The sequence below is a fragment of the Choloepus didactylus genome, chromosome 24 (genome assembly GCF_015220235.1).
Source record: "Choloepus didactylus isolate mChoDid1 chromosome 24, mChoDid1.pri, whole genome shotgun sequence".
NCBI classification, from domain to species: domain Eukaryota; kingdom Metazoa; phylum Chordata; class Mammalia; order Pilosa; family Megalonychidae; genus Choloepus; species Choloepus didactylus.
This window is the reverse complement of record NC_051330.1, coordinates 14,319,130-14,337,810: the sequence shown is the minus strand read 5'-3', so window position 1 is coordinate 14,337,810 and position 18,681 is coordinate 14,319,130. Positions and strand designations below refer to the sequence as shown.

The window sequence follows — 18,681 nt, the reverse complement described above, 5'->3', positions numbered from 1 at the left end:
AAGATGAGAGCCATGTGCAGAAAGGACTAGGGAGGCCCCCATACTTTGGCCTAGCACTATTCTCTAAACTCATTGTATGGATAAGCCCTGAAGGAGAGTATTTGCACAGGCCAATCTGGAAAGACTAAAAAAGGTATTTTCCATTTTTCCTTCTTTTTTTTCCCTTAGCTCCTGGCATTCAAGGAAAAGCTCTGTCATTAACACTAATTGGAAACAAGATTAAGGAATGGATGCTCTCAAGTTTAACTTTCAGCAATAAAAAAACTGAAATACCAAAATGTCTGGATTTCAACAAAAGATTACAAAACATACAAAGAAATAGGAAGCAACGGCCCAGTCAAAGGAGAAGATAAAAGCATAGAAACCATCAGTGAGGAGAAGACTTGGGACATTCTAGAAAAACACTTTCAAAAATGGTCCTAAATACACTCAAAGAGCTAAAGAAAAACATGGACAAAGAACTAAAGGATGTTAGGAAAATGATAGATAAACACAGAATATCAAGAGAGAGACGAAAATTCTGAGAAGGAACACAGAATTTCAAGAGAGAGATGGAAATTATGAAAAGGAACCAAACAGACAAGAAGACCACAGTAATAGAAATTAAAAAATTCCCTAGAGGGTTTGGTTCAACAGCAGATTGAAGCTGGCAGAAACAAGAATCAATGAACTTGTAGATGTGTCAATTGAAATCATCCAGTCTGAGGAGCAGAAAGAAGAAAGAATAAACAAAAATGAACAGAGCCTGAGGTACCTGTGGGACACCATCACTTGCACCATTTGGGGAGTCCCAGAAGAAAGAGAGAATATTCAAAGAAATAATGGCTGAAAACTTTTTGTGTTTAATGAAAGACATGAATATATACATCCAAGATGCTCAACAAACTCCAAACAAGATAAGCCCAAGTAGACCTACATTGTGCCATGCTGTAATCAAACTGTTGAAGGCCAAAGCTAGAGAACTCAGAAAGCTGCAAGAGAGAAGCAATGTGTCACATACAAGGGAACCTCAGTAAGATTAAATCCTATTTTTTTAATCAGAAACCAGAGAGACAAGAAAGCAGTGGGATGACATATTTAAAGTATTGATTGAATGCAAAATGTTGCCAACCAAGAATTCCAAAGCCAACAAAACTGTCCTTCAAGAATGGAGAAACTGAGACATTCCCAGATAAACAAAAGCTGAGGGACTTTGTCACCACTATACCAGCCTTACAAGAAAAGCTGAAGGTAGTTCTGGTGGTTGAAAGGACAGTAGACAACTGAGTGAAACCGCATGAAAAAATAAAGATCTCCAATAAAGATAATGATGTGAACATAAATGCTCATACTACTGTAATTTGGGTTTGTAACTCTGATTTTTACTTCCTACAGACTGCAAAGGCAAAAGTACAAGATGTAATGTTAAATCAGTGGCTTTGGACTCATAGTGTATAAATATGTAATTGTGACAAGAACTACATAAAGGTAGGGAGATGGAGGTATATATGAACACAATTTATATATGCTATTAAAGTTGTTACGGTGGTATCAAAGCAAACAAGATGTTACAGATTTAGGATGTTAAAGCCCCATGGTAACCACAGAAAAAAATATCCAAGAATATGCAAACTTGTAGAATACAGGTTACCTGGGGTGGGCAGCAGGGGCAATGCGAAGTTAATGCAAAATGAGCGTAGGGCTTCCGTTTGGTATAAAGGGAAAGTTCTAGAAATGGATGGTGGTGTGGGTACTGCAAAACTGTGAATATGATTAATCCCAATGAATGGTATGCTTGGGAGAGGCTGGAATGGGAAGGTTTATGTTGTATATATGCTCCCACAATTTAATAAAGAGAAACTGAAGAGATAATGACAATTAAATGCAATACATGAAACTGGATGTGATCTAAGAATGGAAGAAAAAAGGCTCAAAAGGACATTATCAGGACATAAGAAAAAATTGGAATATAGACTATAACCTTATATCAACATTAAATTTCTTGAACTTGATAATTGCACTTAGGGTGATTACATAAGTGATATCCTCACTTGTTAGTAATATTCATGGGAATATTATGTGTTCAAGGAGTATGATGTGTACAACCTGCTCTCAAATGTTCAGATGATGGGATGGATGAAAGGAAGGAAGGAAGGAAGGAAGGGAGAGAGGGAGGAAGGAAGGAAGAAAAAGAACGTTATGGCAAAGATGGCAAAATGTTAAAATTGGTGAATCTGGTTATCTTGGTGAATGGGTAGATTCTGGAGTTCTTTGTATGGGGTTTACATTATCTTTGCAGCTGTCCTCTAAGTTTGCCTTTTTTTTTTTTTCCAAAATAAAAAGTTAAAAAAAAAGTGCTCAGCACAAGTGGCAAAAAAAAAAAAAAAAAAAAAGGAAAAAACAAAGCCTGAAGTCAGTTCTGCTTTTAGAAATAAAGGATAATGAAAGTTTATCTTCAGGGTTTCCTCTAATGTGGTTTTCAGCCAACAGTGAGTAGGGGCACCAAGAACTGTCAATAACAGAAGTGAAGATGGTGACAGCACTGAATGCAATCAGCATTTCTCATGGTCCCTTCCCCAAATGTATGCATGGGGACCCAATTTGGAAAAGGAGAATTACCATCCTTTAGACTTCATTCTTCTAGTACCAAAATGACGCACCAATACTATTTTTAATGCAATTTTATTGGGATATATTCACATACCATAGAATCATCCAAAGAGAACAATCAATTGTTCACAGTATCATCATATAGTTGTGCATTCATCACAATTTTTTTAACATTTTCATTACTCTAAGAGATAAAAATGAAAATAAAAATAAAAATAAAAGTACGAAAGAAGACCCAAAACATCTCATACTCCTTTCCCCCACTATTATTCATTTACTTTTGGTCCCCTTTTTTCTACTCATCTGTCCGTACACTGGATAAAGAGAGTGTGAGCCACAATGTTTTCACAATCACAGTTACACTGTATAAACTATATATCGTCTTCAAGAATCAAGGATACTGGATTGCACTTCAACAGTTTCAGGTATTTCCTTCTAGATCTTCTAATACATTAATAACTAAAAAGGGATGTCTATAAAATACCTAAGAATAGCCTCCAGAATGACCTCTTGTCTCCATTTGAAATCTCTCAGCCGCTGAAACTTTGTTTCATTTCTCTTCCCCCTTTTCAAGAAGGCTTTCTCAATCCCATGACACCAGGTCCAGGCTCATCCCTGGGAGTCCTGTCCCATGTTGCCAGGAAGATTTACACCCCTGGGAGTCATGACCCCCCATAGTGGGGAGGGCAGTGAGTTTAACCTTCAGTGTTGGCTTAGAGAGAGAGGCCATATTTAGGCATTTTGTCTTTTGGATTTTATATGTCATATCTTATTTTTTTATTTTTTCCTCTCTCTCTCTCTTTTTACCCTTACTGATATTCTTCATTTCTACAGTCGTCTCCAAATCTCTCTCTCCTGTCCAATGTCTTCTTTATATCCTTCGTCTCTTTTGCCATATCTTCCCTTAACTCATTGATTTGATTTTTGAATTGATTTAGCATATTTGTTTGAGATCTTTATTTATGCATTTTTTCTTCCCATCAGCTCCGCCTCCTCCCTGCTGGGAGAAACCTCCAGATTCCTTTCCTGCTTGCTCCAGGTTTATCTGCGCTCGTAGCCTGTATTCAGTAGTCCAAATCCGTTAACTAAAACAGCAGTTGAAGCTTGGTTGGGCTACCTTCCCTTCCACCTAGTAGAATGCTTCTTTATCCCACAGGGAAGTGTTTCAGCTCAGCCTGCCACGCCGGCAGGAGAGGGGCACCAGTGCTGACGTTTGGGGAGCTTTACTTAATGGTTCTTAAGCTGCGATCTCAGCCGTTCCACCCATTCCAGACTGGTGTACGATGTTTGTCCAGTCACAGATCCTCCAAATGTTGTTCCAGACTATTTACTAGTTGTCCCTGGCTATATGCTAGTTGTTCTAGAGAACTAACTAAATTCCACACCTCCCTATGCTGCCATCCTGCCCCGCTTCCAGGAGTGGCTATTACAATGGGGATTTATTAAGTTACAACTTTATAGTTCTAAGGCCATGGAAATATCCAAATCAAGGCATCAAGAGGAAGATATCTTCTCTAACGAAAGGCTGCTGGCATCGGGGTTCCTCTGTCAGACAGCAAGGCACATGGCTGGTATCTACTGGTCCTCCGCTCGAGTTTCATCATTTTCAGCTTCTGATTCCATTGGTTTTCTCTCTCAATCCTACCCATTTTGCTTTCAAGAAAATTAGGTTACTGACACACAGACCTCTCAAAATATCCAAATTAACCATCCTGAATATCAGACAACTCTTGGTGCATAATAAAATTTTAATTGCAGCCTCTTTTAAAGAGCCACTCGAAGAGGTACATGGTGACTGAAGGAATCATTCAAATAGCAGGCAAATTCAGGAATAAGCCAACTAACGTGTACATGAAGTATTAACATGATACACAAGTGTTAATGAATACACTAAAAACAAATTTGAGTTTATTGACCTTGTGCAGCTCCAGGGATAAATAACGGAAGAATCCGGTGTTTTTCAACACAGAAGAGGAAATACGGAGTGCTGGTAGGTATTTCTGTCAGTGGCTACAACCCGTAGCTTAATCATGATCACTTCTCTCACTCTACATGCCAGAGATAAGGACGATAGTCATGACATTCTGGCAGAATAAGACACCTTCAGCAGCACAACTAAATGTGAAGAATAAGCCTATGTAACGTACATGTATTTATGTTAGCCCTTAGGTAACCTGTCCATTTGCACAGGTACATTTGAAGCAAAAGAGCATTTGGGTGCCTTCCAAGTTTAGAGACTCATTTAAGGTTATTCAAACTTAAGTTGTGTCACTCCTAAATAGAGGTTAGAGCCCTGGAAAAATTCAGTTACCTGTGAGTAACCTAAGAACATTGAGCATATTTGAAAATTGTATACAAGACACAATTAAGTTAAATTTTTACCCTTTCATCATTAAAAAAAAAATCAGTATCTGATATAGAATTATTTAACTCAATTTGAATTTAATTTCATTTAATGATACATTTACTTAAATTATTCATCTGGATTACAGGTTGAATATTTTAAGCTTTCCAAAATAGTTCTAAATCAGGTTTTATGTTGTCTTTATATTAAATGTGAGGTTTTTATCCAAAAGGAATTGTCCTCGTCTGGATTCTCTATTCAGGCCTACATTCATGTTTAAAACTAACAAACTTCAGCATCATAAAAATTATTTGAACACAATTCTTGTTGAATTTGTCACTATTCTTTTCCTCTCTAAAGCTCTGAAGTCAAATCCCAGTAACTGTCAATATTCTCCTATCTTGTCCACACCTTATCATCTGTAGCACAAGTCAGTGTAATCTGCAGACAGAAATGAGAAGAAATTGAACATATTTTATGGCTTTTCTGCTTGAGGGAATAAGAATAAGGTAAATCAATACTTCTTGTCATTTCTTGAAAGTACTGTAGTCTCCAAGACATTTATCCAGCATTTGCCCATTTAAGCAAGGACAGAAACATAAAAGGAAAGTTTTTAACTCAGAAAATTAGCACGTCAATATTTCTGGATCACAGAATTTGAAGTCATATCAAGCAGTACTTCAAAATCAAAGTTAAATACACTTTCAAGGTTGGCTGCAGTCCCTAATGGCAAATGTCATTAAGAAAACCCAAAACTTCAGAAATGAAGTCATATTTAACATCCTATTATTGCCACTGAAATATTACTGAATTTATAGACCCACTTAAAATTGTCAAGACATGACTTATCTGTAAAATTAGAAATGCAAAAACATTTTATACTCACTATTACAGTCTATTTTTCCCATTCATTTTTCCATCAATTCAACAGGAATTTTTTTTCTAAGTACCCTATATACTTTATGCTCAATATTATTTCTGACCTTTGGAAATAGACATGTCTTGATTACCTAGGCACATCTTACATACATTCAAATAGAAGAATGTAACAGTTAAGCTCAGAGAGACTCACCAATGATCTTTCATAATTTAGGAAATAATTTCTGAATACGAGCAAAATTAGATGGGAAAAGACAAGTTGTAAATATTTAACTTTCAGAAGCTTCAAGTAATATTTAGAAATAGGAACAGTGTTAACAGTAAAACATGTTAGAGTTCAAAGTACATAAAGTTTGGAGTCAGAGAAACCAGAATCCAAATTTTGCCTACATTCCTAACTTTGGGGAGGTTTTCACCTGACTTTGTCTAAGATTAACTTTTTGCACAACAGTAAAGCACAGAATGTATGAGTGCTTTGAAGATTAAATGAATAGCTACACAGAGTGTCTGGCACAGATATTCCATAAGTATTCTTTTCTCTCCTTTCTATAAACATATTGATTACAGAAAACATAAAGTAAAAGGAAGAAAAAGAAAAAACAATGGATGGAGGTCAAAAAAAAAGATAAGAAAAAATAGACAAAAAAAGTTGTGGTAGCAATAATTGCTAAATATTATGAAAAAATTAAGAAAATATAATTCAAGTGATAAATCTTTAAAATTTCTATTTTTAAGATAAAGGAATTCAGAATGTGTCTTAAGAAAGATATGATTCTGCCTACAAGAGGAAATGCCATTTTCAGGAGAATAGCAAGTTCAAACAAGGGTTTTCTCTTGCAAATGTTGATTTAGAAATTGGTAGATTTGTTCCTGCCCCCCCAATCAGGCTTCAAGGATTGAGAATAGAAAATCCACTTGTAAGAGCATTTATACATTCACGAGGAAATCAGACACTGGAATTCACTGTATTGTTCATTCAAATGATTTGTGACAAGAAACACTTTTAAGAAGCAAATTTCAAACAAATCCATATGATTACATACATTCTTTCATCCATCAATAGTTCAGAATGTGTCTCTAAAATATGAGGAATCTTAAATTATACCACAATACTATTAACACATTTAAAAATATTAACAGTGTTTCCTTAATATCAAACATCCAGCTAGTATACAAATATGTCCACTGTCTCATAATTACTTTTACAGTTTTTTATTCAGTTTCTGCATAATTTTCAGGTTTTGGTTAAAAAACTTTAATTTTTCCACATTAGAAAACTAAACAGAAAATAAAAAAAGATAACCTGAATATAATATATAGATTTTAGATTTAAAAAAATATAACAATGATGTTTTAGATTAACAACAAGTTGAAATCCAGATCTCCCTAACTGGGTGAACTAAGAATCATAAAATAACTGTGCAGGAAGAGTTACTTCACTGAAAGGTAAAAAAAAAAAAAATTTAGCTTAATAGCATCAAAATACCGGTTGAATAATTACTAAAAATCCTGAGTTAGCATGTATGCATGCATCCCTTTCCTTTGGCAGATCTCTTTTTCCCTTCCTCCTTACTAACACAACACTGATGTCACTGGGGATGGCAATATGCTCAGATGAAAGTAGCCTTTCCCAATTTCGCTCACAGCAGCAGGCTCACCGCCAGGGCTGGTTGTGTGGCACAGTCCTTGGTAATAAAATTTAAGTCACTGGATGGCACTGTGGAGGGGAAAGCCTGTTCCTTATAAGGGGACAGACAAGGCTCATTTGCGACTTTGTGCCTTTAGCCTTTTGCTCCTCTCTGGCTTCCTGCCTGTAAGTCATATGAACCTGAGGACCAGAAGCAACCCCTAAAGAGAGTGGTTTGCAAAGCCAAAGGGCTTCACTTTTCTGGTTCCCCTGGCCTGAAAGCCTATGAGGTTTTTGTTTCGTTTTGAATGTGTGCTCCAGCGCAGGACCTATACTGAGCCCCAGGTCAAGAGCCGCAGAGATGCAAACTTACTTTTATAGGATTCCTTACCTCCCCTCCTCCAAGCAAGCGTGCACACCCCATCAGAGTCCGTCTGCTTCTCTTCACTCTCAGTACCTTCAGGCAATTTCTTTTTATATTATGTTCAGGTTTTATAGCTGTTTTCTTTGGGGATGAGGGATGGGGTGGAGGGGATTCCATTAGGTTCTTAGTCCCTCAAAGTTGGAAGCAGAAGCCCTTGTATTTCACTCTTAACTAAACCCGCAAGGAACTGCTAGAATCTAAACTATAACTATAAATGGCTTCGTGATCAGAGTGTTACTCATAAAATCAGACCCAGTGATGGAGTTGGGAGAAACAACAATACTTCAAGAGGCCTTCATTTACTAAATAGTTGGCAACAGTCCATTAAAAGGGTTTTGTTAACCACTTCACAAATACCATTAAATTACTATCATGAATAGCTTTATGGATCAGGTGATGGTTGACACTGGCTATATATAGCCACTGGAATAAAAACAAGGCATTGTTTTTCATATCATGTTACTATTTTTCAGATCATTTATGGCAATTTAATTCAGCAGATACATATCCACTATTACGTACCTAGACTTACAATAATGAGAAAAGTGTAGAGAGAATATTGAGGAAGTAAATGAAATCATCCTTGCCTTCTTATAACCTTATTGGAGAGAAAAAAAAAGACTAACATGAAGCAAATAATTAATACAAAGCAATACATAATCAAAGGCTAAATTATGGAGAAAAATGTGTGCCAAAACACCCGTCAAATTATGACACAATATAAGACCAACATTAGATAACCAAAAGGACTCCTTCTACATGCTATATTGAAACCCTCAGTAGATAACATCTAGCAAATTGTGGAACATGATTAGCATACAGAGTACACTGGAGATCACCAAGATGTTAGGCTTACCATAGTAGCAGATAATTAAGAACAAGGCTTTTAATGTATGAACTATTTGTTGTCCATTTCTTCTTACATTTTTCATTTTAATGTCATAGATGAAACAAAAGTTAATTTTAAGAGTAAAAAATAACTCCAATGCCTTAATTTTGAATGACTGGAAGGATAATCAAATCATTAGAAAAAATAAATTTGGGAAAAACATTTGTTTGGGAAGAAATAAGAGGTGAGGAGTCACATTTTGAGCATGTTCAATTCACATGAACAGGACAATCTCCATTGTGCCTGTCTTTGTAGAAGGTGGAAGTGAATAAGCAGAGATTTTGAAAGCACAAAGATTTGAACATTCACATCTGCACTCCACTCATGTCCTAGTCTGGAGGTCTTCAGCAAGACTCTTAAGATTCAGCTTCTTTGATTACAAAATAGGGATCACAGCATCAAGCCACAAGATTATATTTTGAGAATTAAAGGATCTAATTCAATAAAAACACCCAATAAATAGTAGATATTAAACAAATATTGATATCTTCTCCTCCTGCTTTCTGGCTGGTCTGTCTTTCTGAAACCCAAATCTGATACTGTTATGAACCTCTACTTCAGATTAGCCCATTTCCCAACCATTCTTCAACATCACTGCTCAAACCAATCACACACCCTTCCCTCCTATGCTTTCTATTTCTCTCAATTAAAAACAAAATGTTACATATCTTTCAAGGTCCAATTCTAGACTCATCTCTTTTATAAGTAAACAATCACTTCATTGTCCACTGGATTTTCTCTGCTGAATGCCTCATGATGCACGTGGCTATTTATTACAGGTGCATGTGTTTTGTCTCCCCAAATAAAACACAAACTCCTAAACAGCAGGATCTATGCCTAAAATTGTTTCAATTTGTAAAGGCAGGGCTTGTGGGCTTCCTCAGAGATCAAGAAAAACCCAGTGGCAAAAAGGAATCTGTGATGCCGACCATAAAAATCTGAGGACTAATATTAATTCAGATATACCAAATGAAGTTAACCTTAAAAAAATGTGATTTTTTTTTTTTTTTTTGGCCAATCACTGAGAAATCTAAAATCTAATATGATTATAATTGCAATAAACAAGAAAAGAGCTTTTGTTTTGGCTTGAAAAGCAATGCTTAAATGAGATAGTATAAGGGATTTCCATCAAAGACCTTATTAAAATATCCATTTAACTGTTGCACAAGAAGGCACGAGTTAAGAATGGAAGTGGTCATTTATCACAATCTTTGTAGAATTATAAATGAGACTTTTAAGTAATTTCAAAATAATTGTTTAGTTTGAGTAGCATTCTAAAAAATATTGGCTCAATGGGCTGTTCAGCACTTGAATTAGCTCTACTACAAAGAGTAACCTATATCAAATAATAATCATTTTTAAATGTGACAAAAACAATCTACTTTTACAAATGTCCCGCATACCTAGTATGTCTGTCAATTTACCCAGGGCTTGAAACCAATTTACCCAGGGCTTCAAACAATGTGACAAGACAGCCCTGTAAAATCAGGGATCAACAAGCAAGAGTTTTGTGGGGTTTTTTTGGGTTTGTTTTTTTTTTTTTTCAGGTGAATGCACAACTAGACTCAACCTTTAACATGTCAGTTATAAAAACATCATTGACCTTTTGGGTTAGCAAAATTATAACTTTTTAAAAACTCTTGCTTCTTTATCTCCAGACATATGTTTGCATGTGCACGTACACATACACACACACCACAAAATAAAAATAAGAGAAGCACATTACTATGTTTAGGGAATAGTTTCATTTATAAAAAATCTGTTTTCAGGTATCTTCCAAAAAAAAAGTTATTTAAAAATCAAACCACATTACTATGTCTTTCTAAAATCTAAGTCTCTCCTGTAAACTGATGTCCTGAAAATAACAGCTGAAAACTCCCTTTGACAATTGTTGTACAAGGGCAATAAATCAGTAAAAATAGCTTAGAACCAAAATTGCATACATTAATGTTGATGTAAAGTCTGTATATTAATGATCTTCAAATACTAGAAACTTGGTAAGATGTTGAAACCAATGTTTCAAATACCTACCATGAAATATTGGTTCTCTGGTTTATTTAAAATTATTCCTTTAAAATCAAAAGCAACAAAAATCCTCTATTTTGAAAAAATCATATTGCTGGTTCCTCCACAGACAGTCATTGTAAAAAAAAGCTTAAACAGTTATGATTCTCAGCTAACAATATGCAGAGAGCAGTTATACACAAAAGCTTCATTTAGATAAAATGGAAAAAGAAAACTACCATTTCCAGATCTTCTAACTCAGTCAGCCCCACCCACTTCCTTGATCTTGCAAATGGCAGAATAAATTAAAGCTCTTTTCTTCTACATCAACTCTTTTGTCCTCTCAAGGTTGCCTAATCATATTCATCTCCTAAAATAAAGTAAGAAACATTTCAAAAGCTGTATTCACATTAAATCAACTTTCTGATTCGTGCAAGGAGGGAATAAAGCAATGTAATCACATCTTAAATTGGTTTACAGCAGGCTGTCTACCTTATCCTACTTCCCAGGATTGATGAAATGAATAGATTTAAAATAGCACTTTCTGAAATGACATGAGAATTAATAGTATATAATTATCTCAGTGTTGACAAGTGAGAGATGTTTAACTCCTTAAATGAGCTTTCCTAATGAATCAGTGTCAGAGAAAGGCTTCATTACACGTGCATTGTTGACTGATATCTAAGGGAATTGATTTAACCATAAAGGCATACCAAAAGCCAATTTTTAAAATTATTTAGGTAAAAATTAAATGAACCAACTTTCACAAAATATCTGAAATATTTAGTTAAGATTATACTGTAGGTTTCAATAGTATTGTAGGCATTGGATTACTAGGAAAATCTTTTTTTATGTTTTATTTGTCTACAAAGAGCCTTTCCCTAATGCTACATCAAAACAAATTTTAGCATTAGAATCCCAATTACTTACAAGAAAAAATAAAAATTACATCTTTGGATTTAAAAAGTAGTTAGAAAATATATTTGAAGACTCTAAAGAAAGACAACTACAAAACAATGAAATTTCAATTTTTTAATAAAAAACTTTCAATACTTGTGATGGTTAGGTTCATGTGTCAACTTGGATGGGTGATGGTACCCAGGTGTCTGGTCAAGCAAGCACTGGCCTAACTGTTACAGCAAGGACATTTGTGACTGGTTAATAAACCAGAAGGCTGGTTTATCAAATCATCAGTCAAATGACTGCATCTGTGGCTGATTACATCAACAAAGGACAAGCCTTCTGCAATGAGAGAATTCAATCAGATGGATTTAATCCAATCAATTAAAGACTTTTAAGGGAGAAGAGAAAAAAGTTTCACCACTTCTTCAGCCAGCCAGACTCTCCTGGGGAGATCACTGAAGACCTTCATTGAATTTGCCAGCTCACTGCTGCCTGCCCTATAGAATTTGGACTCATGCATCCCCACAGTTGCGTGAGACACTTTTATAAAATCTCATATTTAAGATATCTCCTGTTGGTTGTTTCCCTAGAGAACTCTAGCTAATACAATATATGTAAAGAAATTTAAAACTACATTATCTTTATCATGTTCAACTTTGATATCTGATATTCACCTAGTTTCTAATTTACGTAAATTAACACATATATATCATTCAAGTCTGTGTTTTAATTCCTGTGCATAAAACCAAAACATTTATATTTCTAAATAACTGGAATACAGAAAAATTGACACATTCACAGCAGTATAGCTATTCAGATGAAATGTAACATCTGCTGGCACCTAAGTGACACTTAATTTTCCAAGTCTTTCACATGTAACAACAGCCTAACTTAAGGATGCGTTAACACAAGAACTCTGTATTAGATCCACATGACCTCCTAAGAGTTAGATAACACCATTCTGCAGATGAGGAACACTATGCTTATAAAAGTACTTCCCCTCAGTCACATGGATAGTATTGTTAGAGCCTAGAAACCAATACAGCTGGAATGCAGGGTCTACACACACCGTGGTTTGTGAATAGTTTTCCATCTAGGTTTTCATTACAGAATTGACAACTGTTTTAGCTGAAAGTAAAATGTGGATGTTTTAGGATGTGTTCAGGCATTCTTTCATTACTTCAAAACATTTGCCAGGCACTGTCCTAGATGCTGGGACTACAGTTGTGCACAATTCAGATGTGGCTCTTCTCCCTTGGGAGCCAAAGGCAGTGTGGGGAGGATGGGGAGCTTTGCTCTGAAATGAAACATTCATTCAAGAGACTGGCAGGGGCTGGAGAAGGATAATTTGGGACACAGACACATATCCTTGACCTGGGACTCTCTTCAGTTAGCATAAGAAGGGAGAACTGAAGAGTTTCTTAAAAGCTAACTCAGAAGGAGAAGAGAGGGATCCAAAACATGAGAGAAACTCGTTGCTGATTTGACGATGGAGGGGCCCACCTGAGAAGAATGTAGGCAACCTCTTAAGGATGGAGAGCAGAGCCCAGCTGACAGCCAGCAAGGAAATGGGGACCTCCAACCTCCAACTGCAAGGAATTGGAGGCCAATCATGTGAATGAGCTTAAAAACAGATTCTTCCCCCAGAGCTTCCAGATACGAACAAGGCTGGCCAACACCTTGACTTCAGTCTTGTGAGACCACAAGCAGAAAACCCAGCTAAGTCCACTGGACTTCTGACGTACAGAACTGTGAGGTAGTAAAAGGGTATTGATTTAAGCCACTAAGTTTGTAGTAATTTGTTACACAGCAGTAGAAAACCAACCAAGATGGTGGGCCTAACCAGGCAGGTAAACTTCCCTTGATGACTATCAAACCAGTAGCTGTGGACAAGCTGAAGCCCTGGGCTGGTATCCTGTCTCTGCAGGACCATTAGGACACATGGTCTCCGAACCTGTGCACAAACCTCACCAGGCCCCACATTTCCACCTCTGGAAGTTACCTTCTGTGGAAGTCTTTGTCACTATTTGGCAACTCTTCACGGACAAAGAAAGTTGAACAAATGTGTTCCATACACTCAGCAACTGAATGATAGTAATTCTGAGCCATGGTGAAAACAAAGAGATGAAAGCTCTGTTACAAGACTTTCTCTTTTACTAAAAGATTAGACAACAGCTGAGCTTTCATGACCATTATTCTCCTAAACTCTTCTTTGCCCACTACAAACTGAGAAGATCCTTCAGAGGCATCTTTCAAAGCAAAGAACAAAGAAGATGGTGGAGACCTTCATCTCTCTTCTGTATCTCTATCCTACTTGAAATAATAGCTACCAATTATTGACCAACTCATATGACCCAGGCTCTTTACAAACACTGACTCCTCCAATTCCTCCACCCACAGACCTCAGTAAGGAAGACTGGGATTCAGAGTCATTAATGAACTTTCTCAAGGTTGCACAGCCTAAAACTGATGGAGCAGGATTTCAACCCACTTCTGTACCACTGTGTGTGTTTTCTCCAGTTCCTTTCTAAGGGTGTACCCCATGTAGAGAGACCCACCAGGTCTGGTATGAGGGAAGCTAACTGAATAGCAGCAGGGGTTGCTAACCACCAGCGGAGATGTGGACATGTGGAAAACGTCACCAACTGCCAGTTAGCTGTTCACAGAACATTCTCTAGCACACAGGCCCCTGTCCTGATTTTTAGCCTACCGTCAAATGAGCCTAAAACCAATTACTTTCATTTGCTAAATGACTAAAGTACCCATTAGCAATTCTTGAAAACCAACCAGGATGAATACTTGGTAGAGTTGATATATTCTGAGTTTGAAATAACTTAAAAGAAGCATTTCCTCTGGGCAAAAGGGACCAAATTTAGGCACAGGTGGACTGCAAGGAGGTTGTGGCTAGAATGTCCACCCTGGAGGGCAGTGCTCTGGAGGAACAAACTGCCTTAACCATCACCACATTCCTTCAGGAAACCAAGGCGTGCTGAGCACCTGGACCTATATTCATTTCCTCCCCATGGACACACCATGCCACTTCCCCCCCCAAACTCCTTAGAAAATGGGACATCAGCGATAAAACTAGATCACCACCGACCAAATTCTCTGTTTCACTCTTCTATCTTGGGATTCCTATAAAATAATTAGAAACATGAATGCCTCAGTCCATTCTAGAGTCACTGGTTGTATTTAAAGTATACATCAACGTTAATTGGATTATTTTGCTAAACTGACACCTTAAAATGTTTTTAGGAAAGACGTAGATTTCCAGATGTACAACCTAAACATGACTTCTTAAAGCATAAGCAGTTAAGAAATTTTAGTAAATGTTTCAATATTTTATAAATATTTGTGAATGAATGAAAATGCATTCTAAATAGGAAAGAAAAAAAAAGCCCTAACTTCCTCATCTGCAAATTAGGGGTGATGACAGCTTTTTCTTGCTAGAATATTAAATTATTCTATATGAATGGGCCTACTGAAATCTAGCAAACAACAGGTACTCAAAAATTTGTAATGAAATTTGAATTGTAAAACAAAATGACTTCACATTTTATTTATATTACAAACATCTCCAAGAAAAACAGTCCCCTTATTAATCAGTTTTAAACTAAATCAAACAATTTTATGCATTTTCCAAATGTATAGAGATGTTTATTGAAAAATAAAAACATTGAGAAATGTAGTTTCGAAGGTAAAAATGTACTTTACATATTATTTTGCAGGTAATACCTCTTTGCTCTTTTTAAAATTTGCTATCTTTAACAAAAAAAAAAAAACGTTAAAAAAAGGAGACTTAAGTAACAACTCAGAGAACTTGGTTCTTCCCACCTTTTAAAATATTTATAATGGAAACTCCTCACACTGAATCCCATTTGCTGGCTCAACATATCAACACAGAACTGTCTATAGTGGGATTTATGGGGTGCAGAGGGAGGTGGGGAGCGACCAGCTCAGCCAGGCCCCTTCTTGAGCTGCCCCTCCTCTCCCTGCCTCTTCAAGCCATACCTTGAAGATTCCCTCATGCTCCCTCAGGGAAACGCTTTTTCAGAAACAGCTATATTACAACATCATTTATGTTTGTCACTCATTTCATAAATGTAAATTTAAGACAGCAGGGACAGTCCAAATATTCTGGACCTGGCATCCTGCTCTCTTGATCAGAAGTGTCCTATTTCTTTCAGAAGATATATTGCCACGTGTAAAATCTCGACAGCTCTATCTTTGAGCCAGCATTTTAGAGAACAGTATCAGGCCTCTATGAAGCAAAGAACTGACTTTTTTTTTAATTATACCCTCAAAGTAAGGAGATTTGGCAAATTGTAGTTGTCAGTTCAGACACCATATAATGACCTCTTGACACCTGGTTCCAAAAGAAAATTAGAAATTAAGATAAAACGTTTAACAGCTTATGAAGTTTAAAAGATTTTTAACTGCTCTACAGTTCAGAAAGAATCAAATTATTTTCTTGGCCAGGGAAAATTCAGGTTCAAATTTTAAGCCACTATTCTATAATCCTCAGTAAGCCCTGTAGGAAAGGAATTATCAGGACTAGAGGGAAAGTTCCTGCTGTTTCTTAGACGTAAACTCAGAGAGGTAAATTAAGATACTCAGAGGTAAACTCTCAGGTTGTGCAGAGCTTAGCTGTTTGACTCCCACGGATTCTAGAGCAGAACACTAAACACTTCTATTTATTCACAGAACAGGTACAGAATGGGGCAGCAGGAACACAGCTTTCTCAATCAGCCCTCCAGCTCCTGCTAATCAATGAAGTCACACAGCTAATAACTCCATGCAATGGTTTTAAAACGTAAGTTTTAATGTTATTTCATTGCAGTGTCCTTATACTGAAATGTGTTTATTATGTAGTTTCAATTTTACCTGTGTTAAAAAAAAAAAAAAAAAAAAAAAAGACCACAGCAGGAGAGCTGCCATTGTGAGAAAGGAGGGCATAGAATGCAAGCAATGAATTAAAGAGGCAAATGAAGGAACTCTTTTCCTTTATTAGAAATAGGAAAAACAGATTGTGCTCATCTTGCTTAGGGCCAACAGCCGCGCTGCATGGAATTCAGCCAGCGTCAGTCACAAAGCTCGCTTAGGAGCTCTGCTGTGTGAAAAGAGAGTAAGCCAGATGGGCTATTTACTTTCAACAAGATAATTCCAGAGGAAACTGTTATAAGTTAAAGAAACTTTTTAGCTTCATCTGCTATTTTACCCTCTAAACTGATTCAGGAGGCGGGGGCAGGGAAGGGTTCCATTAGGAAAGAAATAAGAGTCAAGGTAAGGAAATTGGAAAAATAAAAGAAAGCACAGCACAAAATCTTGGACCGCACTATTGTCTAAGCGCATAAGCTCTGAAGTCAGACAACTTGGGTTCATAGCCTTGCTCCATCAGTTACTCACTATAACCTTGAACAAGTTATTGCACCTCTCTGAGCCTCATTTTCCTCCAGAGACAACATGGGGATAACAATAGTTTCTCAAGAGGCCTGTAAAGATTTGATGACATAATGCAGGTATAGCACTTATAACACTTAAGAACTTAATAAACATCAGGCATTATTTTTATCCATCCATTTCATTTTCTTTTCCTTTTGCAAAATCTATAAGGAATCCATTATATATATATATATATATATATATATATATATATATATATATGACTAAACAATTCCTAAGAACATCTTAAGAGCTAAATGTTATATTAATCTACTAATCATACTTGATGGAATTTAGATATTTGCAAACAAAATTCTCTTTTATTTTGCTATCCCAGAGGAAGGGTAAAATAATCCAGATAACTTTAATCTTGTCTCAAAAATTTCAAAGAGATTTTTCTGCCTAAAAAATAAACTTCTTTAAGGAAAACAGCTGTAGAATGAATATAGGGAAGTTCATTCAATTCTGAGATAAGCTTCTGATAGATATAAATGAAGCTTCCTAACAAGAAGACAGAGTTTTCCTCATCAACTTGGAAATAATGACCACAGGGAAAAAAAATCAAGATAAATCCTTATATGCATATAACTGTGGAAAAGATACCAAGCTGCCTCACCTTTAGGATATACTACATATATAATATATATATATGTAACTTATTAAACAAAAACTACACGTTAAATTACGGAATTACTAGGTATCCAAGTTAATCACCTACTTTTCTTTTTATACTTAAAATGCTATTCAATAATAATTGATGATTCTAAGATAATCAGAGATATTTTCCAAACAAAGAGGAAAGAGTTATGACCAGTCTATTGTATTTACCATGGCAGGAGAGAGGACACACATTTTTAGAAATACTATCCAACACCAAAGACTAAGATAAAAATGATTGGCTGATTATCCTTGGCTCGATTTTGAGAATTTCACAAATATTTCATTTTACTGCAATATTAAAAGAAACAGGATCACTATTTTTCACATTACATTTCTTTTCTGAAGGAAAAAAAACACACAAAGAAATCATCAATTTAATTTGCAAAATTTAGTTATGGGCTCAGATAAGACAAACACAAAAGCAAATCACATATTTAACATTTAGAAAATCTAAGAAGAGAAATTGTTACTACATTTAATTTTTTACACTCCTGGACCCTCAATCCAAATGTATGCCAAGAAAACTGCATAAATGTTGATGGTAAGATTATTTGAAAACAAGTATGAGAAACATATTTTATGCTCTTATTAGGGCCAGCAAATAAACTGAGAGGAGGCTGCAAGAAACATTATAGAAGTAGAAATCTTATACTTATTATAAGTATAATTTATGAAGTTAATATGAGATAAAATTTCCCCAAGTACTACAGAGAAGCAAATATCAGAGCAAGACAATTTTACATTTTTAACAAATTGTAAATGGGCAAAAGGGTAAATTCCCTTAAAAAACTACCAAAGAGGACTTTTGTGACACTGATTCTAAACATAAATGAAACAGGAAATTGTCATCTTTCTCTTCTACATTCAGAATTTGCTCCCATTTGAAAATATCTATTATTTCACTAGCCCAAAGGCTAAAA

At 35.9% G+C, this 18,681-nt stretch overlaps 1 protein-coding gene and 1 long non-coding RNA gene across 6 annotated transcripts in view; both read right to left on the bottom strand.

The window, feature by feature from the left end:
- PRKN (parkin RBR E3 ubiquitin protein ligase) overlaps positions 1-18,681 on the bottom strand; it is a 1,621,201-nt gene that overhangs the window by 1,579,521 nt on the left and 22,999 nt on the right. The gene's annotated exons all lie outside the window — the stretch shown is intronic.
- Positions 6,832-18,325, bottom strand: LOC119519859. 2 transcript variants are annotated; one of them, XR_005214096.1, is made up of 4 exons: positions 17,930-18,325; positions 10,996-11,126; positions 8,386-8,461; positions 6,832-7,944 (listed from the first exon to the last, which is right to left on the bottom strand). It is a non-coding gene; the product is annotated as an uncharacterized LOC119519859 (long non-coding RNA). The 2 variants fall into 2 exon arrangements; XR_005214097.1 differs by lacking the exon at positions 17,930-18,325 and having other exon boundaries at positions 10,996-11,248.